This window comes from Scardinius erythrophthalmus (assembly GCF_964197995.2).
Source record: "Scardinius erythrophthalmus genome assembly, chromosome: 17".
In the NCBI taxonomy this organism is placed as follows: domain Eukaryota; kingdom Metazoa; phylum Chordata; class Actinopteri; order Cypriniformes; family Leuciscidae; genus Scardinius; species Scardinius erythrophthalmus.
In genome coordinates this window covers 2,285,826-2,308,872 of record NC_138237.1, presented here as the reverse complement: position 1 = coordinate 2,308,872, position 23,047 = coordinate 2,285,826, and the positions used below count along the sequence as shown (strand labels likewise).

The 23,047-nt window shown below is 38.8% G+C and overlaps 1 long non-coding RNA gene across 1 annotated transcript; it reads right to left on the bottom strand.

The window, feature by feature from the left end:
- Positions 1 to 7,728: 7,728 nt before the first annotated feature.
- On the bottom strand, positions 7,729 to 22,195 carry LOC308705526. The gene is made up of 3 exons (XR_014031930.1): positions 22,051 to 22,195; positions 11,313 to 11,481; positions 7,729 to 11,127 (listed from the first exon to the last, which is right to left on the bottom strand). It is a non-coding gene; the product is annotated as an uncharacterized lncRNA (long non-coding RNA).
- Positions 22,196 to 23,047: the final 852 nt, after the last annotated feature.

The window sequence follows — 23,047 nt, the reverse complement described above, 5'->3', positions numbered from 1 at the left end:
TCTAAATGTTTAGGGTGAAACTAAAACACGTTTGGAGAAACTGTATTTGAAGAGGAGGCTAGTGTCACTTTTATGAAAAGTGCGGGACTTATGACCTGTAGCCATAATAGCCAGCCACAAGGGGGCTCACTTTGACTGAATGTCATGTCATCACTCTGTCATCACTCTCATAATGAAACTCTACAGTTTCTCCAAACGTGTTTATTATTTTAGGTAGTTATTATCACGATAATGCATGTCCAAGAGTCCATTTCCTCGGATGAGATTGTTTTTATTCGTTATTTGACACTATAAACCATGCTATAAACACACACTGACCTCCTCGAGCTTTTATTTTTGGCACTTCCGGTTACCGGCATTTGGAATTTGCATATTAGTTAAATATTTAGTTTCATCCGAAACATTTAGATTCGACATTTAGATTTAGATTTAGATTTAACATTTAGATTTAGATTTAGATTCAATATTTAGATTTAGATTTAGCATTTAGATTTAACATTTAATATTTAGATTTAACTATTCAAAATATCTCTAAGTTGACAAATATTGTTGTAAATGTGCTAAAAAGTGACCATAAAAAATTCATACCACTTTTTTAAAGGGGTCATATAATGTCATTTTTATACAAGCTAATATGATTATTTGGGTCTAAATTAAAAGTTTGTAATATACTTTAATTAAAAATTCTCATTAGTATTGTAAGAAAACACTCATTTTATCTGGTCAAAAACAGCTCTGTTTTCAGCACTCCGTTTAAGTGCATGTGTCTTTAAATGATAATGAGCTTTGCTCACCCCGCCCCTCTGTTCTGTGCGGACACCGTTTGTAACACAATAACACACTAACCATAACGCTTTGTTTTTATAAACATGGGATTATAAATTATATTGAGAACGTCATACATAGAAAACATGCCGTAATGTACCCGAGTGTAAAAATAGCTGCATTCATCGTGAACCGTGCAGCTAGCAATTTGCAAAGATTAATATAAAGATTCATATAAAGGTTAATAAAACGTTACACTCACTTCAGTTCTTCTGGGGCCTGTACCATGAAGCCGGATTAGGTGGCTAGCCGGCTATGTTTCAGCTTAGTTTCCACCAACCCGGGGTTTTAGGTACTATGAAAGTAGCTCGGCTTTAATCGGTGTTCGTTGCCATGGTATCTTACGCTGCACGGCTAACCTGCTCCGGGGCAGGCTATGTTCTGGATTCGAGATCTCAGACTGAAGTTTGACCAATCAGCTGAGAGCAAAGAAACATATAGGTGACGTAACTTATTCCCAGTGTCTGTATGGCTTCACATTTTCTTCCAAATCCTGTGGACATCTCAGCGCAAATTGTTAGACGAGCACTTCGTAGAGAAAGAGTTTATAGCCAGACAAAATTCCCTTGCCTTTCCTGATAGTTACTTGTATGAAAAAGATACCGATTTTCCGCGGAAGGAATGTCTTATCTTTGCGAACTTCTTGAGCCGCACATAAAGAATTTAACACGTCGAATTCATGCACTTGCTGTACCGCAAATGGAATTGCGTTAAGTTTTTTTTTTTTTTTTTGCAAGAGTGGTAACGTTAGGCTATATACTTTCACGGTGGGTGACGCACAGAAGCTAGGGGAAAACACGGTTTGTCGAACCATTCGCAAGGGTCCTCGCTCTGCAGGAGTGAATAGTTTCATTAATAGTGTTCCCCGGACATTTATCGACAATATCCATAAAAGAGGGCTTTTATAAAATTGCCGGTAAGATTGATAGGGTGACATCACATGAACACTTTTTTTTTTTTTTTTTTAAAGCAAATTTCACAAATGTAGCCTACTATACAATACAATACATGTTAAGAATTATTTTAAATCTTTTTTATTATTATTCTGTTAATCTTATGATATGATTCCCTAGAGTCATTGCATGTATGCAGTCTATTGCTCCAATCTCCACTGCTCTAGGGGAACATGAGGCAGATTATGTTAATAGGAAGTCCTATCACAGCCTTAATGTTCAGGTAGAGATGATGTGAATATGTGAGATGATTATTTTCTGTGAGATGAATCTTTAAATTAATAGTAACATTAACAGATATAACAATGATCTACTAAACATTTCATCTGCAGATGACTTGTGGTCACGAACATATGATCACAAGCTTGGATGCCAAATGGCCTGACTCAGTGCATGACTCACAAATTTTCCGTGATTCTGTGTTGTGTCAGCGCTTTGAGGAAAGGAAGTTAAATTTGGTACAGTACAAAACACTGTTAATTTGAACTGAGATAGAAAACCCCCCTATCATGACCCTCAGACAGGGCCACAGCACCGCTTCAATGTGGCCCTCAGTAAAACCAGAGTGAAGATAGAGATGACCTTTGGCCTCCTAAAGGCACGTTTCAACTGTGTTCGGCGCTTAAGAGTCACCAGAGCGGGCATCACAGATAGTGGCTGCATGTGCCATTCTGCACAATATAGCCACCAGTAGAAAGGAGTGAGAAACACCACAAAACCAGCTTCTCCCCGATGAAACTGACCCAATCACACTTGACCACCCAGCTGGTGCAGATGTAGATGCAATCACCATACAATATTACACTTAATAAAAGCACATTGAAACTGCAGATAGGTCTCACTGTTTTATTGGTTTTGTGGGATGGGAGGGAGGGAGGGAGGGAGAAAGAGAGCAAGAGAAAGTTGCATTACTAAAGTGTTACTTGGTTAAATAAGTTCACATACTGAGAACAGTTTTATCCAGCTGTTTGATCTCCAATTTATTTATTTTATTTTTTTGGAGCCTCCTCAGCTCACAGTCCAGCTCGAGTCCCCTTTAGTGAACAGTCTAGTTCAAAACTCCTTTAGTGTGCAGTCTAGTTCGAGTCCCCTTTAGTGTGCAGTCTAGTTCGAGTCCCCTTTAGTGTGCAGTCTAGTTTGAGTCTCCTTTAGTGAACAGTCTAGTTCCGAGTCTCCTTTTTTACAGGGCCCTGACTGAGTCTGTTTCCACCTAAAACATAATTCCACCACAAACATGATCATTACAAGTTTTCTGGAGGCTCAAATAAAAAAAAAGTTCCTTGACTTCCTACAAACACAGGACTGACTGTAATTTATGTCAAGGGTTTTAAATCCTTACCTTGTTACCTGGCCTCAGTTTCTGGGGCAGGTTGTGAAAAATCCTACAATAAAAGATGTGTAAGGGCCAGTCCATTTTTTATGCCACACATTCAAATGTTTGCCATAATAAAAAGCCCAGTGCATTCACATCAGCAACTGTCTGAGAACACACAAGACAGAGTGTCTTCATTTTTTCCACCTTAATAAATAAAAGTAGGTCAATATAAAGCATAATTGTTGTAAAGCAGGTTATGTTTGGTGTTCTGTCTGCTGCATACTGACCTCTGTGTGGGAGACTGTGTGTGTGTGTGTGCTGGCTTCAACAGGGACACTGTATTTCCCTGCAGAACATACAGTCAGCCATATTTAAAACTTAAAGTAGTAATGTATTGCACAATTACCCAGTGTTACTTGCTTAGAGGAGCCAGCACCAGGGTCAGATTGTACAGCACCTGTAATCCCATCCATAATCGGCCGTCCCTTATTGCTACTCAGAGCCAACTCTAACTCCAACTCCAATAGCACAGTGTATTCTGGTTTTCTGAATTTAACTCTTTATTTCTGTTTGCTGCAAACAAGTGTTTGTGATAAAATGTTCACAAAAATAATAAAAGGTTGTGGTAAATACTCACCACTTTGAATTATATTTTTATATTTTGTCTTTATCTGCTGCCAAGAACATTTGGAGTTGGGTGCATCAAAAAAAGAAAGAAAGAAAAAAGAATATTAATCTCTTAGTACATACATGCACATTTTTTTATATATTATAAAAATAGGCTATAGGCTATATTACACATATAGGCTACACATACATATATACATAATTTTACATAAATATAGAACGTAGGCTTTTTGTTTAACTTACACATTAACAATCAGCAATCTTTCTCCAACAGTCTTCTCTTGCTTTGGCAGCAAAGACCGTATTGTTTCGAGGTTGAAATACATATTTAAATTCATCGTAATTATGAATGATTATCTCTTGCTCCTCCGCGGAAAAATATATCGCTCTCGCTCTACCCGCGATTGGTTGTTCAGTGTCGACGTCACTCTTTTATGTGCACGCGCGCGTGGAGTAATCATAGCTTAAGATCAAAGCCTGAGTTGACAGAGAAAGTTTATGAGCTGCATCATGGTACCAATAAAGCCTGATTGCATCGGTTTGGTTTTGTCAACTCAAAACTAATCCTGTAACCCCGAGTTTGTTCAGCTATCTTCATGGTACAGGCCCCTGGAGGTGCAGCAGGAACACGAATAGTTGGTACAGATCCTTTTTTCAGGAGCAGCTTCTTAGCAAAACCAGCTTTATACTGACCCTCGTTTGTAAAGCAGTCTGGTGAAATGAAACTCAGCCACTGCGTCTTCAGCGGTTCGGATTTAGGAACATCAACATGATGCTGTGTTCATTATTACACCCAAGAACACCACAATCGCTTAGACACCATTCTACTCAGTGCTCCAGCTATCAGCAATGTTGATATGAGCAATGGCGTTGGCGCGGGCTATGATTGACAGCTCGCTCACGAGGGCGGGTCTGTGTTGAAACGCTGCTGTCACTCAACCATTGTGGGAGGGGCGTCGATTTTGTGACGTCAAAAAATCGAACAGCTTGATTCAGGAGAGGGGGAAACATATAAGAAGATTTAAAAAAAACCACAGTGGATTTTTATCATTTTATGATGGTTGTGTACAGGCACTGCCAACACACATTTCAGTACAATCAACTTGTAAAAGTACATGTACCATTATATGACCCCTTTAAACATTGTTTGAAGCTAAATGTGACAAAATGTTGCTGTTATTTTCAGCGTGAGCCGCTTTACAAACGGCACCCAATAAATTAAAAGCGAACCAAAGGAAGAAACGTTTATAGTTTCCTGGGAAAATGGGTGAGACTTGAGTGAAGATTCGGGAAAAGAAACAAGAGATTCCATGTCCACTGGAATAACTAATGGAATAGTGTTAAATTCGCTGATAATCGGGAGACCAGATCACAAACCAGAATACAAAGCCGACAAAGCTTAAATTATGGCCTCACGCACAACTCTCTCATTCGACACGAATCCAAACGTTTCCACGGCTGCAATGTATCATTTAATTGCTAACCTATTGTTATTTATTTTGTAAACAAAGCTTTCTGCTTCACTCCTGTCATAATATTCATGTAAAACAGCATTCACATGAAAAACAAGTTTTTTGGCGGACCAGCGCCGGAGCTCCTCAGCCACAGTGGTGATGCGGTGTTCAAGTTTACTGGCACAGGCCTTGCAAGTGGATGTGTTTTGTTGTTTAAACACCTTTACAGCGATCGCGTATATGCGCGATGGGCGCCGCCATGTTAGTTTGTGCCGCAGTTCAGAGAATCAGATCTGTTGGATTTACAACACATGAATTCATCCACTTCTCCCGAAATACATGAGAGTAAGCGGCCGGTGACCTGGGAGAAGAATAGAGTAAACTTTAAAGCTACTTACAAAGTTAATTTCTCAGTTGATCACGTGATGCACTGACCGTTCTAATCACAGCCGTGTGTTCGTACGTGTGAAAGAGTTAATGAGCGAATAACTGATAGGAAGGTATACCGAGAATAATCAATGATCTAAATTAAATAATAATCAATATTTATGATTATTTTCTAATAAGAAACACAGAACGCTGAAAAGACATTCACACGTTATACCTGATTATACCATTATACATTCCTTACAGTGGTGACCCCGACGTGATCTCCAGCTGGCGAATGTCTTTCAGAGAAATATTAGGACTTGCATCAAGAGGTTTGATCTCCTCTTTCTTCAGCTGTTCTTCAGTAATGTTTGAGTTTGGTTGAAGCTCATCTTCCAGATTACTGACTTTAATCCTCGCCTGCCTCGTGTTGTTGCTCTGTATATTGTTATATTACTGTATATTGTATATTGTGAAACACTTTTTACGGGCAATTGTAGCTTTCTGGACTTTAACTCAAAGTTGTTGTTGTCGCCACTATGTGTTTTAACGCACTGGAAACCGTTTTATTTCTGTAAAACCCCTTTCTCCTGTTTTTGGCTGTTTAGGGAGTTAGTGAACATCTCTGTTGTTCATTTCTTTTCTCTAAGATTTTTTACTTTGTAACAAAGTAGTCCAGAGAACTTTTGCTGTTTCGGCCTTTCCTCCTCCTGAAGAATTTTTTACTTTCTTTTGATTTGCTTCATTTATACTTTATAAATAAACCTTGTTGAACTGGGGTTTACTGTCAGTCGTTCGGGACAGAGGAACTGCACACTAACTCAACTCAAATCTTTTTACTTTCTCACCGTTACTCCTTCACCTCAGGCAAACATTACATCTGGCATATAACAACAGTATATAACTATACATAATAAAACTCTTTAAAGGTTTTACATTGACTTTCAGCCGTTATTCTGTTCACACTCATCTGATATGAATCAGTTTATATTGTGAAATGTAATGATCTCTCTGATGAATGTGATGAATCTGATTATGCGACTGATCCTGTAATATAATCTGATCCAGATGAGGGTCTCTTTCTGCTTCATATGAGACACATGATGATCCTCATTGAGCTTCAGATCAGATTCTCTGATTTCTCTTCACTGTCTCTGATCCTGAAACTAAAGGCCTTTGAGTTTCACCTCAAATCTACTTCTGACATCTAGTGGACAAAGATGAAAACTGCAGATCATATTCTGTGTGTTAGGAGGAATAGAAAACACACACTCATACAGATTTATTTACAATGCCTTCATTTCTATTTTAAACAAGTGACATTCTCTCAGTTTAATTCACTGAATGTCATTCATTATCAACTCACAAATAATAATGTGATTTTACATTTTGTGTGAATGACTGAACTTCTAGCAACTTCTGCTTTAAAGCTATACTGTGTAGGATTTTCTCCCATCTAGTGGTGAATTTGTTTATGACTACTACCAACTGAATATTACTTTCTAGCCCCTCCCACTGAGTGTAAAAACGCGAAATCTGAGAATAATCTGTATTCTGTAATATCTTACAATTAATTGTAAAAGACACTATTGAGAGAGTCATCTAAGCTATAAATGTCACATGTGTAAAATGTTACGTCTGGTCAAGAATTATTACATTATGAGAAAAATGTTTTAAAATGCATTTGTAAATCATAAATAGATGTTTTGGAGGCTCTTAGAGACATATATTTAAAATAAAAACAGATATATGTTCTGTCTGTTGTCTAATGAAGCTTAGAGACGGTTATTGTGATCGGCCAATCAGTGATGACATGATGTCATTTCCCTGCAGCTCTAGAGTCAGTCATGTGACATTTGCAGCTCAGGTGATTGGCTCAAATCAGTCCAGCATCAGAACTCTTTACAATATGCATTAAAGACAACATCCAAACAGAACTACTGTATTTAAAGGTTATTCACATGAGCATGTTAAAACTAAAGGATTTATATTTCATTAATTTGATACACTTCGCCACATTAAGGATGAACAGACATGCCGACGACTGATCCAGACACACACCTGAAGCGACTGATATCAGCTCGATCTGGAGTTTACACAAGATAACGTGAAAATAACTGATCTGATTCACACTGGAATATTGTGAGGAGAATAATACTGGAGAGACTCAGACAATCTCGGTCTCGCTTAGTATAACAGTAAACTTTATTCATATAACAATTTTCAGGCAAAGAATGCAGTTTAAAGTGCTTTACATAAAAATGATATAATCAATTATCAACAGCAACATCACATTCAATAAAAACATGTGCATCAGTGTGAATCAGGACGAGTAACAGCCTTTCTTTGAGTTTTGCAAATATGTCAGTTGTAGAGATTAATAAATATATGCTGAAATCACTGTCCTCCAGTGGTTGTTGCATACATTTACAATAGGGTGAAAAGATGAGTAATAAATGCATATAAAATAAATGGTATGGAGTGATACAAAACAGAGAGAGAAATATCCACCTTATGTTGCAGCGTTTCTCTGTGAATGTGCGAGACTTCAGATTCTTTAGCCACTATAGTAAATAATTAGAAGAATAAAGTGCATGTAAATGGTCGAACTATTTGTGCTACAAACCAGTGTGTTTATAGTTAGGACAATACATTAAAATTACATGGTAAGAAATATCAGTTTGCAATATTAAGCAGGAAAATATGCTGTTTTTGAACAGCCAAAAGTAACTGGAAGCGAATGACACCAGAAGCCTGACACATTCAATTTAACATAAGGTAGATATAATCTATAAAATATAGGTTATCACAACATACAGGAATACAAAAACACATAGAAAATGAAGATGCATGAAATGAAATGGATGAGGCAGTGCAAAATGAAAAACATTTTCTCAAATAAAAGTCTGTTTACTTGGAAGAGTCATTGAAAAACACTCATAGAAACTGAGGAATGTGGAAGTAATGTGTGTCATGGGCCAGTCGTTTCAAACTCTGAATAGTTGAACCTCATTAATTTCAGTGTTTCTCGAGCTCACTCGCGGGTTAAGCCGATTAAATTACTGCATTTTTTGACATTTTACTTCAGTAGTTTACCTCTCAGACATCTAGCCAGTACTGGGACATGTCTCTCATTAGATAATAGATAGTTAGACTCCATATCGCAGTTACAAGACATGAGCAAGACGTCAATAGCTACTATAACCAGATGCCAGTTGTCATATTTGAGAATACGGTGTGAATCTAAAATCTTATGATGAATCTTATGGCTCTCTGTGATATATTATATAATAACATTTTTCTTGTTTTTGCAGCATTTTAAACTTCTTTCTTTGGTTAAATTCAGTATTCGCTCGCATTAATATTCACTTTTCGTATCATAAAATAACATGCAAGTAATTATGACCATATAAACATGAGAAAGAATATTCATGCATGCAATGTATTCTACGTTATGGGAGCAATCCCTCTTTCCCCCAAAAATTAACCCTCAGGTGATACGCTTTACAAAACCTTTACGTTTTGATTTTTTAAACTTTTTTTTCACTTTGTAATGGTACAAAAATATCTAAACTTCTAAAACCCTAGTGTTTAATCATTTCTAAATATAGCCTATATCCAAATGCAACACCTAAACAAATCATGATCACCTAAGCAATTATGACTATTTTGAACTATATAGAGCCCTGTATATACGTCTATTTATTTAAGAGCCAATCAGGCTTCTAGTGGTTAAACCATGACATTACATATGAATATTATTTTTCCAGCCACCAGATGCTTCGAATTTTATTGGAATTTAAATACATTGTCTATTTTACCCTTAAATACTAAACTAATTGCAATTTAAACAATACAAATATTAGAAAACAATATTTCAAATAATCATAAATGGATCATAATTATTGCACAAATATTATTTTGTATCATAAAATACAACATATTACATATATATTCTTATATAAATTCTCTTCTGATATGAGGAACAAATGGATTTGCTTTGTCGCGATGTACACACGTTGTTATATGGAACAGTTTTAAGCCATGAATAGTCAAGATTTATTAATAGCCTGCATATACTCTTTTCTCTTCATTCACTCTTTTCTCTTCATTCACTCTACTGTCCACATTCACTCTAGTTTTGTTTAGACTCAAGCATCAATGTGTAATTGATCTACAGTGCTTAACTCAATTAAACGTACAATATGTAATTTGTTTCGCCGCTAGGGGTTGCTAAACTCTTACAATAACAAAGGCGTAGTTTGATGACGCAACATTTGCTAAGAACAATGGATCTTGTCGTCAATGTCAAGCCGACCGATCTAATAATGTTTATGGATGAGTAAATACATCGATGCTTTTATCATGACTGTGATATGAAGCAGGTCGGGATTGCTAAGAGACAGCTATCAGGTCCACACGCGATGCGAGTCCCGCGGATATAAAAGGAATAAGGACATTTCATTCTACCGAACTACACGTGCAGAATTACTACTCACAGGTCAGTTTATTAGACAAATTAAACTTGTGAGGTAACGCAGCGCTGTTTCACTTGCTCTAACATTACACTAGCACACTAAACTGCATTTGAATGTGTTTAAATGTATGTTTTAGTCTGTCTGTATGAGACTAGCAGTAAGCTAGATCAACATTAGAATAACATACAGATCATATTCTAACATTTTATCATTGTTGAACTATATAACATTGATTAGTTTTATGTAAATGTGCTCACCTGTTTAATAAAGTACATGTAGGAGCGGTCGAAGTCTCGGATGTGGAGCTCTCGTTTATATACTGTCTATGGGAGCTCTCGGTATCTCGAAAACACCGCGCTGATATTGATCCTCGGTTTAGTTCTCCTTTTTTATCCAAAGTCTGCTTGCCATGGTCCATAATGTTTGAACGAAACAACAACTGCGTGCAGATAGACATTACGAACTACACAGTTGTCCACGTCTGTCGCCTTGGTTACTATCAGAGGGCTCTGGTTGCTATGGCAGTACGAGCGGAAACCAGGGAGAACGCGGATATGACGCCATTGACGGCGACAAAACAGAAATAAAGAAACGGTCCGTGTCTTCGAATTAAATTACAAATTTCTCCTGGTTTGAAAGTTGTTGGAAACAGTCGGGATAATGTAAGTACACAACTAAAAAATATATATAACATAGATATAGTGATTTTTGCTATTTTTAAAGCAAAAAAAAAAATACATATTGTACCTTTAAACTAGCTTAAAATTCCCGGTATGAGCGAAACACATGTAATCTCTATTTGTGAAGTGACATCAAACATGCACTCCAGACCAGGGATGGTGTACAGGATTCGGTTTCATTTGTCCTTGTCTACAGATAAACCTTTTTTGCGGCTGTGGTACATTTTAAAAGTAGACCAAAACCACACAACCTGCGGCTCTGTAATATTTCCTATGAACGTATTTTCCAAAAAGCCCAATTGTGCAGGAAAACTGCGACTCCGGAAACACTGTTGATGGACGTCAATGATGAAGGGTTTGATGAGAATCTCTCCTCAGTTTTGACATCAGAATCAAACTTTACAGGCTCGTCTGGATCACAGGAGACTAGAAATCACAAATATACTGAATTTATGAGATGTTGTTCTCAATCAAAATCACCCTGTCGATTACATAATCACACATCTGTGAAAAGCTTCAATAGTCTATAAGTGTAGAAAGTCAATCTGATGAATCTGAATACATCATAATACTGTATGTTCTTTAAAGTTCAATAATGATCAAACACTCACAGCTTGAAATTATTTTGTCCATACTCTCACATCTATCACGTGTCTGTCCTCTTTCCTCTGGTGATTCACTGGTTTGTGTCTCATTTCTGTCCTCTATTTTTCTCTCAGTCTTCTTGTTTTCTGCTGATCTGTGATTTCTGCTGATTTTCTTTCTCCTCTTCATTTGAATCTGTTCAATCACACAGACAGAGTTTCATTAAAGCTGTTTTGGAAAATTCAGCATTTCTTATTATCATTCGTTTCCAAACTGTTTAATCATATGTTTCTGTGAGGTTTTCTAGCAGCTGAGGAGGGACAGGGAAGCGAGAGGCAATTTAGGTCGTAGATGAAGGCCTTTGGGTGTCTCAGGGACAAAGAACAGTGTGACCTGCACCAGGGGGGTAGAAACCAGTCCGAACCAGCAGGAGATAGGGGGTATCTTTCTGGAAGTTTACAAGAAAGCTGGAAGGAGGAGTTTTTTGCCAAGAAACTGTATAAGATCTGTATGTTTTATTATGTCTAGTAGGTATTCTATTTCAAAGCTGGGTGGCTGCGGCTTTTGTGAATGGAAACCTCATTGAAATAAACCTTTTCTCTTTATTACAGTTTTGCCTCTTGAATGTTTCTTACACCTCTGATGCTGTTTGATATTAACTTCTCAAAATTGCCATTACAACTTGGTGTCAGAGTGGGATCCTGTGCGGATCTTCTTCTCCTGGTCCTGAAGAACGGATTTTGACGGAAGTGTACAATCCCGGCGGCATCAGGCAGCCGTCTCATACCCCGACTGTTTGAGATAGTGACTCAACAGGTTAAGGGAGAGAGAGACAATTCCGGCGTTCAGAACCAGGGGAGGAACTCCCACCAGGATCAGAAAGAATCCGCGGCAATTACAGAAAAGAGAAAGCATCTCTGGGTAAGAAACGGCAGAACTGTTTTATTGATGTTAAGTGTGATTTGATAATTGTGTGTGAACGTGAACCATGTTGGCTGAGTTTTTCCTTTTGGTACGGGCGAGAGGTGATTTAGGGAATCACAATTTTTGAGGGAGAAACTGATCTGACAGATTCAGACCGGTTTCTGCCACACTTAGCTCGTTAGTGGACAGGGGTACCACTGGTGATTCAGATAATCACAGGTGCTGGTTAATTAGTTTTGCTCGAAGTCTCTGTAACCCGAAGAAGTCTTGCAAGAGTGGACGGAAGAGCCACGCCGGATTGATTAGGTGAATAGAAGATTTTGAGTAAAACATAATTACAAAAGCACAGCATATTTGCTGAAACCCGACCGATTTTGGGTGAAATAAGATCGGGTCTGTTGAAGACGTTTGACAGATACTGCAAGACACGTGTCGAAAGTGAAATCCAGAAGGGAAATTCAGCCAAAAATGGGGTCATCTAACAGTAAATTAGATCATTTTTATACACCAATTTTCTGTCAAATGAGAAATAATTATGGTGGTAAATGTATGGTTGACATACAGAAACTGATCAAATTTCACGATTTTCCCGAAGCGGGGACCTTGAGTAAAATAAGACTAAATATAGTAAAAGAGTCAGTAGAAAAGAACGAGGGAAAACAGAGTAGCTGCTGTGTGTGTGTCAAACATGTGTGTAAGAACTGTGAACCGACTATAATGTGTTGGGTAGAAGAGGCTGACAGGCGAGAACGAGAGCAAATACAAAAAGAATTGGCATGTAATGTTGTGTGTGTAAAAACAGTTCCACTGGAACAGAATGCTACTAATGAACCGAATGTATGTGCTTTTCCACATGTGACTGAGATGGCAACGGCTCCGCCGTCTGCCTACAATACAGCTCACTACCCAGTAGCAGAGATACCGGCCCTCAGGCTCGATCTGGACCGCTTTCCACCAGCCCCGAGAACAGCCCAAGAAGCACGACTTGCAGAAGCACGAGCACAAATTGAACTGGCAGAGGCAGCCCAAAGAGCAGCGCAGGCAGAGGCAGATGCAAGAGAAGCGCGAGAGGGGGCAGAGGCCGCAGAGCGAGTGGCACACAGACTAACAGCGCAGTTTCATGCACAGTTACACGGGCGTTTGAGTGCAACGCTGCGGCACGCTACTCACGCTGAAGAGGACAGAAAGGAGAAGAAAAAACCCCTCACAATGGTGGTTATGCAACAACGACGACCTAAACAACCCAACAAACCTGCATCTTCCTGCTCAAACCCTGCTGGTCGAAAAGGACAGAAAGGAAGAGCTGCTGGAGGAAAATGGAGCTGTTATGTTTGTGCCACAAATGCCCACTCGCTCCGAGACTGTACAAAATGTAGAGTGTGCAAGAAGGACGGACACTGGAGCAGCGCGTGTCCCACCATGAAGTCGGATTGAACCGAGGGGGGCTGGAGAGCGGGACGGAAAGAGTCCGGTTCTGGCCAATCTCTGGCTACAGCAAAGGGAAGTGAAAATATTTTTACTAACACACACACACACGACGCACACACAAACACATACACTGATTTTCTTTCTGCTGTCTGCAATGAAAAAACTGCTTGCAAATCTTTTTGTGTGTCTGATGAAACTTTGAGCAAAGTTTCTGATACTTTGAGCAGTGTTGTGAATGACGAATGTATGAGATTGTACAAAAGTACAGGGTTTCCTGAAATGCCAATTTACCCGTTATTAGTCAAGGGGGTAATTATTGAATTTTTGGTCGATTCTGGTATCAGTCTGTCCACGTTACGACCATGTGATTTACCATGTTTTCTACGGGAAAGTGTAAATTAAATTTGTCCCTCTGTGCTGATTCTTATGGAATTAGCATTGAGGAGGCACCACAAATTACTTGTTCTAAATTTGAGCCGAAGTGGGCTTGTGTCTGGCAGGTAACAGATATTGATTGGGCAGAAAAGATTTTGAAATTGGCAAAAGATCGTACAGACCCAGTCAATACAGAGTTTATGACAAATGACAAAATGCATTGTACATCACATGTCGTAACAGAGCGAGATTCAGATTTTGAAAAGATGTGGTTTAATTCTGTGAAGAATGAAAGTGTGAAATTTGACCAGATTTTCTGGACAGAAAGTGTGTGTGCGCATTGGCTGCAGTGTGACAGTCAGAAAGTTTGTTATCTAAATGACAGAGAACACTGCCTGCCACTTATCTGTCTCCAAGGCCATAAGCCAGCAGTGGAGAGATGTGGGCCTTTTTGTGAGAGAGTGTCTATCGGCCACAGACTGGGTGAGAGTTGACACACACACAGCAGAGAGTCAGAGTATGGGGGCATTTAAATCAAAATGTGACTTTGAGGTTGGGGGTTCAGAGAAATGTGACTGCTATTGGGAAAGAAATGTGACAACACAGGATGAGAAGGATATTTCTGCCTCAGAAATTGATATTTCTTTGGCACAAATATCACCAAACTTGTGGGCAAAAAACAAATATGATGTGGGGCTGATAAAAGGTTGTGAGCCAGTTGTAATCACACCAAAATCTGATTTCAGACCATGTAAGGCACAGTATCCCCTGAAACGTGAAGCAATAGAGGGTATAAAACCAGTGTTTGATGCTCTGTTGAAAGAGGGTGTAATTAGGCCTTGTGATGGTTCACAAGTTAGAACCGAAATTAACCGAACTCCTTTCTTATGTTGATGACCTTTTGATCTGTTCAGAAGGTGAGTCTATTTGCAGGGCTGACACTGTGACTCTCCTGAAGCATCTTGAAAGGGAGGGGCACCAGGTCAGCCTTTCAAAGCTGCAGTTTGTGAAACAGGAAGTGACCTTCCTGGGGCATGTTATCAAACAAAACAGCAAAGCACTGTCACAGAAAAGGGTGCAGGGCATAAAAGAGGCCCCAAAGCCTGTAACAAAAAACAGTTGCTGTCATTTTTGGGGATGTGTGCTTACTGTCGTACATTCATTCCCAATTATGCCATTTTAGAACAGCCTTTACGAGCCCTGACAACAGGGAAAGGGTTGAAGTCATGTGACAGACTTGTTTGGACAAGTGAAGCTGAGACAGCATTTGATAACATGAAAGCACAATGAGATATCTCGATTGTTAGGCCTTCTGGTTGTAGACCATCCATTGTTTAGATGGTTGATGAAAAGCATGACCTTATGACTTCTGTTCTCCTGTAGACGCATGGTGACCGATGAGAAGGTAGCCTATTTTCAACAAAACTCGACCCCGTGGCAGCGGGATTGCCACACTGTCTCCGGGCGGTGGTGGTAGCTGAACTGGCCCTCAATGGCCTCAAGAGAGTTTGTAGGCTATGCTGATCTGACTTTAGGGGTCTCACATTTGGTGTCTTTGATTTTGCAGGAGCAGAGAACGTCACATTTGTCTACAGCTCGATTGAGGTATCATAAAATTTTGTTTGACATGCCAAATGTCACTGTTAAAAGGTGTGCACACCGCGTCCAGATTTGTTGGACGTTCCGCTTGATAATTGTGACAATGTCCTTTTTGTGGATGGATCTGCGTCGAAGAATCCACAAACAGGACAGAATAACGTAGGTTATGCGGTGACGACTGAATTTGAAACTGTAAGATCTGGCAAATTACCATGTCATTACTCTGCACAGGCAGCTGAACTAGTCGCTTTGACTGAAGCATGTAAACTGATGACTGACAAGTGTGTAACGATTTACACAGACTCGCGTTATGCTTTTGGGGTCACGCATGACTTTGGTGCTCTGTGGAAGCACAGAAAATTTTTAAGTCAGACGGACAACCAATACTGAACGCTACGTTAGTATCTGACCTTTTGGAGGCCATTATGCTGCCAGACAAGATTGTGATTTGTAAATGCGCAGCGCATATTAATGATAAAAGTTTCGTATCAACAGGCAACGCCAGAGCTGATATGGCTGCGAAGGCAGCGGCAACAAACCCAAACTGAAGCTGATAACAGTGGCGCCACTTGCGTACAACTTGACAATAACCTTAACAATGACATTTCTCCTTGTTTACAGAGCATGCAGTCTTTTTCCACAGGAGCTGAGAAAAACAAATGGAAGACGGCAGGCTGCAGCCTTGTTGATGGTGTATGGAGATCTGTTGGTGGACAGCCATGTCTGCCCAGCCATTTTTTCCCACATTAGGCTAAATTAATGCATTGGTGGGACCATGCATTAAAAGAGGGGATGATTATGCAAATGAGAGAATTGTGGTTTACCAAAGGTTTCACAATATATGCTGAGAATTTTTGCAAAAGATAAAGATTTGTGATTTGCACCGCATATAACATTGCACGGGGCATTAAAACACCACTGGCAAGTCAGCCAGCCCCAGACGGGCCATTTGAATATTTAATGATTGATTTCATTGAACTAACCCTGTGCGGAAAACAGAAATATTGTTTGGTATATAGTCGTGGATATGTGGTCACGATGGAACACACTGTGCCTAAGACGCTGCCAGCGGGGGCGCTGTTGAGCGTGAAAACCAGACGGTAAAGAACAAATTGGCAAAATGCTGTGAAGAAACAGGACTCTCGTGGGTGAACGAATGAAAAAGAGAGTCAAAAACAAATTTGAGCCCATTTGAAATCCTCTTTGGTAGACCACCATTCATGGGTATAACGGGGGAAAGAAGGAGGCTTCCATCAACAGATGTGTGTGAGAATGAAATGTTGAATTACTGCAAAGAGATGTTGTGTTTGTGATCTAACAGTTCTGTGCAGGTGAAAGAAATACCAGGGGCAAAGTAGCAGAGACGTTCCTGCACAAAATCAGACCGGGTGATTACGTGGTGATTCGAGACCTCAGGAGAAAGAGCTGGAGGGCGAAACGGTGGCTAGGACCGCAACAGGAGGAGGAACCCCGACGACAAACAACGACGACAAACAACAACGGCGAAACCTATCGTGCTGCCAGGGCCACCCGAGATCGAACGGGCCTCTGGAGAGGAGCTGGCCTGGATGAGAGACGAGGGGACAAGCAAAGGTCAGACTGAGACAATTGAAAACTGGGTGGTCAGACTGCAGAAGTAAAACCAACCACGAAGAAATCAACTTTAAGTGTCCATTCGACAAACCGTATCAAAGTTCACCGGCGGCAGTTTGGGTTTGTGGTAATATCATATCACCGTTTGCAAAAAGGACTGGTCAGGGTGCTGTTATCCAGCTTTAATGAATGTGGGAACTTCTGAAAATGTTTAGTGAAAACCTTTAGAATATGTTGAATGATTTTCTGTGCAGTTTATGAAAATGAATGTGCTGCCATTGATAATGATGAAGATTATGATTTGGCTATTGTGATTGAATCCGCCACTGGTGGACTGTAAAAGAATACAGAGAACTGCTTATCAGTGGCTCTGTTTACATTCCTGATGGGGACACACTGCTTCAAGGGTGTGCAGTAAGTTGGAGCTGTTTGAAAGCTCAATGATCAAACTATAGGCAAGGTGTCTGAACCCACCAGATGACAGAGAGTGTGTTAATTATGGTCAGCAGGGCCATTTAGCCTGTAATTGTAAATGGACACTCAGAAAAGAAAGATATAACGTGAAAGTGACGTGTATTAATGTGGGTTTTTGAAAGTAGAACAGTGTTTAAATGACGATATTAAAGTTTTCGTCTGAGAAAGAACTAAGAATGTGAACGCAGTGCTAAAGTATGTGAAAAGAACGTGCAAGTAAGTAGAGTGAAGGAAAGAAAGTTGAAGGAAAGTTAATAGATGGAAGTCGTAAGAAGATTTAAGTCTTAAGGGAATCCTTTTGAAGGAAAGAGCTAGTGAATTGATGAATACAGGTTGATGTAAAATTACAGATGACTCCAACAAATGAGTTGCAAAATATTTTAAAAGTACTGGTAACTAAAAGGATGATAGTGTTTTGAATGAAATGCTTTGATAAGGTTTTAGATGATATAGAATGTATTAGAATGTATCACAAGCTCTGAGAGGGCAGCCTCAAAAGTTAGTGTGAATCCTAATTGCAGATTGATAAACTCCTAGGAAAATACATTGAAGTAATTGAGAACTTGACAACTAAAATTGAGATGAAATGTGATCAAATAAGTAGAAGCAGTATTACTGGATTAATAGTTGCTAAATGTGAAATGTGTAGAAAGACATCTGATTAAACAAACAGCTTGTTAATGTTTTGAACGTGGAGGAATAGTTGACCATGAAAGAACTAGGAGCTGATGTTTTGCTTTCAAAAGATAAGCTTGTGATTGGCTGAGACAGTTTGCTTATCGGAATCTGGTGTGTGCTGTGGCTGAGACGTCCAGTGCGACAGAGACACGATCTGAGAGGAAATTTGTAATGTCTAACTTCCCTGATGTGGGCAAAAGACAAATCTAAAAATTATGTTTATTTGAAAATAGATGTAAATTCTGGCAAAGATGCCTTACTGCCGGGCTAGAGTTAAAAGTTTAAGTGGTAGATAAAGTTTGATTTTAGAAGTTTATGAGAGTCTCTCTCATTCAATGTCAGCTAAAAGCTGTTAACTGAGCCTGTGCGATTTAGGGATTGAGAGATGAGTAATATGATGTTTAGGGTTTTGTGAAACAGCAGAGATAAGTGGGACTGAGAAAATATAGATAACATTAAGTTGAATCTGTAGACTAACCACTTGATAGAGGAATACTGTTTCAACACAGTTTTAATGAAATTGATGACATGTAGTACAAAATCGTATACTTTTGTGAAGAGTCCTGAAACAAACAGTGAAAAGAGGAGAGCAAACGCTGTAAGCAGCTGTGCTCTGAAGCTTTGACTTCAAAGAAATGTGGAGTTTGTAAAATGTTGGGGGTATCATGTTGTTTTAACATTCCTGATTATAGTGACAACATAACCAATATCATCGAGCCCATGAGGAAAGCGGTAAAAGAGCCGCCTAAAGCTACTGGTAGTGAGTGGGTGGGGTGGCTGATGTCCGCATGGTCAGGGGGGTTATAGAATAATTCAAACTGTCTTGCCAATTGTGGGTATGGGATTACTGATTCTGTTTTGTTTCCCATGCATTATGAAGTGCCTTTCCAGCTTAGTGCAGAGATTGATCAGGGCAGGGACGGTTAGCACGTCAGTCCAAGCAGTGAAACTGACTCTGTACCCAATAACTGATGGAGAGCAATGTGATGATTATGACAGCGATGACGTGTATACAGACATGAGTTAAATGTGTTTTCTTTCTTTTTGTTTGCCTTCCTGGGACCAGGAAAGGGATTTACTAAACTTTGATTGTTTAGGGTTTGATGTCAATGATTGACTGTTCTATTCACTGTTTTTATTATTATTATTGTTTTCATTATTTTTATTTCTTTTTCCATTGTAAGAATGATGATATGTTCAGAAGGTTAAAAACAGCGGTCATCAGTGTTACGAGGTGACGTACAAGTGGAAGGGTTTGAGCTGAGGGATTTTTATGTATACTATTTCTTTGCATCTTTTTTTATGAATTGATATGTTTTTTCCATACTAATGTGATCTATACTATTTCTTGTTTATACTGGGGTGACTGAGGGTCCGATCTAAGTGTCGGGGATGCAATAACAGTGCTTATTCATCTAGCCCGGTTTCAGAATAAATCTTTACTTGCTTGCTATAACATGGGGGGCCTATCCCGACAAAAAACAGCCTAAGCTTTTTTCATTCTAAATTTTAATGAAGGTTCAAGTAAATGATCAGGTATATAAAAGTCAGACATGAAGAGTATAACTGTGATGTAAAGACTTGAATCAATTCTGTTCTTGAAATGTAATGATGTAATGATGTAATGATGTTTGATCAAGAAATTAGAAGACAAGGGTAAATTTTCCTTTAATACGTTTATCAGAGAATGATAAAGAGGAGGAATTGTTTTGGAAAATTCAGCATTTCTTATTATCATTCGTTTCCAAACTGTTTAATCATATGTTTCTGTGAGGTTTTCTAGCAGCTGAGGAGGGACAGGGAAGCGAGAGGCAATTTAGGTCGTAGATGAAGGCCTTTGGGTGTCTCAGGGACAAAGAACAGTGTGACCTGCACCAGGGGGGTAGAAACCAGTCCGAACCAGCAGGAGATAGGGGGTATCTTTCTGGAAGTTTACAAGAAAGCTGGAAGGAGGAGTTTTTTGCCAAGAAACTGTATAAGATCTGTATGTTTTATTATGTCTAGTAGGTATTCTATTTCAAAGCTGGGTGGCTGCGGCTTTTGTGAATGGAAACCTCATTGAAATAAACCTTTTCTCTTTATTACAGTTTTGCCTCTTGAATGTTTCTTACACCTCTGATGCTGTTTGATATTAACTTCTCAAAATTGCCATTACAAAAGCGATATAACATCATATCACGAGACATCAGATCAACTCCTGATCAACATCTGCATGAGCTCAGTGTTATTACAGCATCTCAGATTAACTCTACAATATTCACAATAATCAATGATGATGAGAAATGACAAATATAGAAATGTGAGTTTATGTGTGAGTCCTGATCATAAACATCTTTCTCTTCTCACCTCATGTTTGATCATATTTGATTCATCAGAACGACACTTTACAGCTCCGACTGGATCAACAGAAAACAACAACAACTAGTTATCATCATAACTTAAATACAGTCCCTTGACTATCTATTTCCATCTATACACAATGAAACAAGGAATATACAGACAAATTAATTTACAAGCTGCAGCAATTAAAACATTTCTGATTAAAGTAGCAACTAATCCAGTCATCCACATGAAAAAATACTCCTCTGTAAAGTATAAGCTATAATGAGAGTTATTTTTATTTAAAGGTGCAGTCTGTAAGAATGACAACTAGGCCTAGTGGTTGAAATAAGTACTGCAGTCCAATTCAAAATATCATAGATTGTTGAGTCTGAGGAGGCGGGAGAAACGACGCTCACATACCTGTCAACCCTCCCATTTTTCCCGGAATTCTCCCATATTTTACCTTGCTATCCCGCTATCATCCCGTTTAAATATCTTACCGTACATTTAATCTTTCTATAAAAAATAAATAAAAAAATCCCACTGGGCGCAAACCAATTAAGCGGAAATCCGCCCTGCAGTAATTTCATTGGTTAAGGTCACAATGACGGGTAGGTTTAGGGATCAGTGTTTGGTGTAGGCAATCAGTACTGCGATTCACATAACCAATAACATCTTTAGAATCGGCTAAAGATTCTTAGCCCAATCCAGCCCAGGTATGCTCTCACACGGGTCGCCAGTCTGAGACACGCAACAGGAACGAGCGCAGTGGACAATGAAAACTGGAAACGTGCAAAATCACAGACCAAAACAATAAGAAACATTCCAGCCTGGAAACTCACATTTCAGAGTAAAATAACTGGCTGTAGAAGTGTTTTTCAGAGATCTTAGCATGGTTCCTCAATATATGCAAACATATTATGCACTGTAAAAAAATTCTAACCCTCCCAAATCAAAAATTTCAAGTGACCGATCTAAATTTTTCAATTGGCCCAAGTGAAATTCTGTAAATTTAATTTTATAATTTACAGAATTTCACTTGGGCCAATTAAAAAATTTAGATGTTATCGGTCACTTGAAATATTTGATTTGGGAGGGTTAGAATTTTTTACAGTGTGGTATTTTTACGCTTTAGTAGAGTGAAAAAGTTATATACTGAACCTTTAAGATGTCTAGATGTAATAGGGTGTGTAACATAGCCTATGTAGCCTATTAAAGTTTTTTTCCGTTTTTGTCAGTTTTGGCATGGATACCAATCGTGAAACCTATGAATTGTGATAGTCGAGAAAGGGGAAAAAGAAAACACAAACAAAATACGACGCAGGCGTAACATGAGAAATGAAATTATGTATTTAGAAATCTGTATCTCACCTGTGAGAAGAAGAGAGATGTAGAACAATCCAGAGTCTTTGTAAAATCACACTGAATATATAAAGATAAAGTCTTGCTGAAATAAAGAAGTGAGAATCCTAGAGTCAGTCGCCGCTGGAGAGTTCAGTTTAATCTTTCAGTCTGTGGTTTTAACTCGTGTGCTGACAGTTTATACTGGACTGTTCAGGGCGTCACTAGTACGAGGGGTGGAGACAATTACAGGGGCCACACTAAATCGAGTAGTTGTGCTAGGTATTCCCCTACTTTTATGAATCAATATAGCCTATATACTGCAGCGTCAGCTTGTCCTGAGAGTTTAGTGAAAACCACAAAAAAATGTAATTAGTTAAAGAAGTTTTCCACATATTTACTTTTTCTTTCCTCCCTACGCAGATCCGTTTCCGCTAAATACAGCGTCTGTTTGTACAACAATAGAGTTCAAAATAAGTCTATAGCCTAGTTACTTTCAGTTCAGTTCAAGTTCAATAAATGTTCAGTGAGGAAGTGCTGTTTGTGGCTGGATGTCATGTTATCCGTGGTGCTACTTCCATTTTTTATAAAAAATGGAGAAATTGAGTTTGCCATTTCCACCATTCAGCTATTTTGAGTTTTTAAGTTAGACTTCCGAGACTTTGAAGAACATTTGGTCAGAAAAGGTTCCTGATTCTTAAACAAAATAAAATACTTAATTCCTCCTACGCAAAACCAATGATGCTAATTATACACTCACGATTGTGAAAAGAATAGTCACTGTTCCCTTTATTTTCTGGTCAGTGGCGTAAACAAGCTTCCATAGTAATGTTTATATATTAAGTGTGTTAAATAATGGAGACATTCATGTGCCCTGGATCCTGTTAAAAACACTATTAATAGAGAGATGAAGATCAGTGTAATGAGGAAAATAATTTAGTGTGCGTCTCAGATCACTAAAGGTGAAATCATCATCGTCACTGATATTAATTCCCTTCACTGTTTACATGAAATCTGAAAACATTAT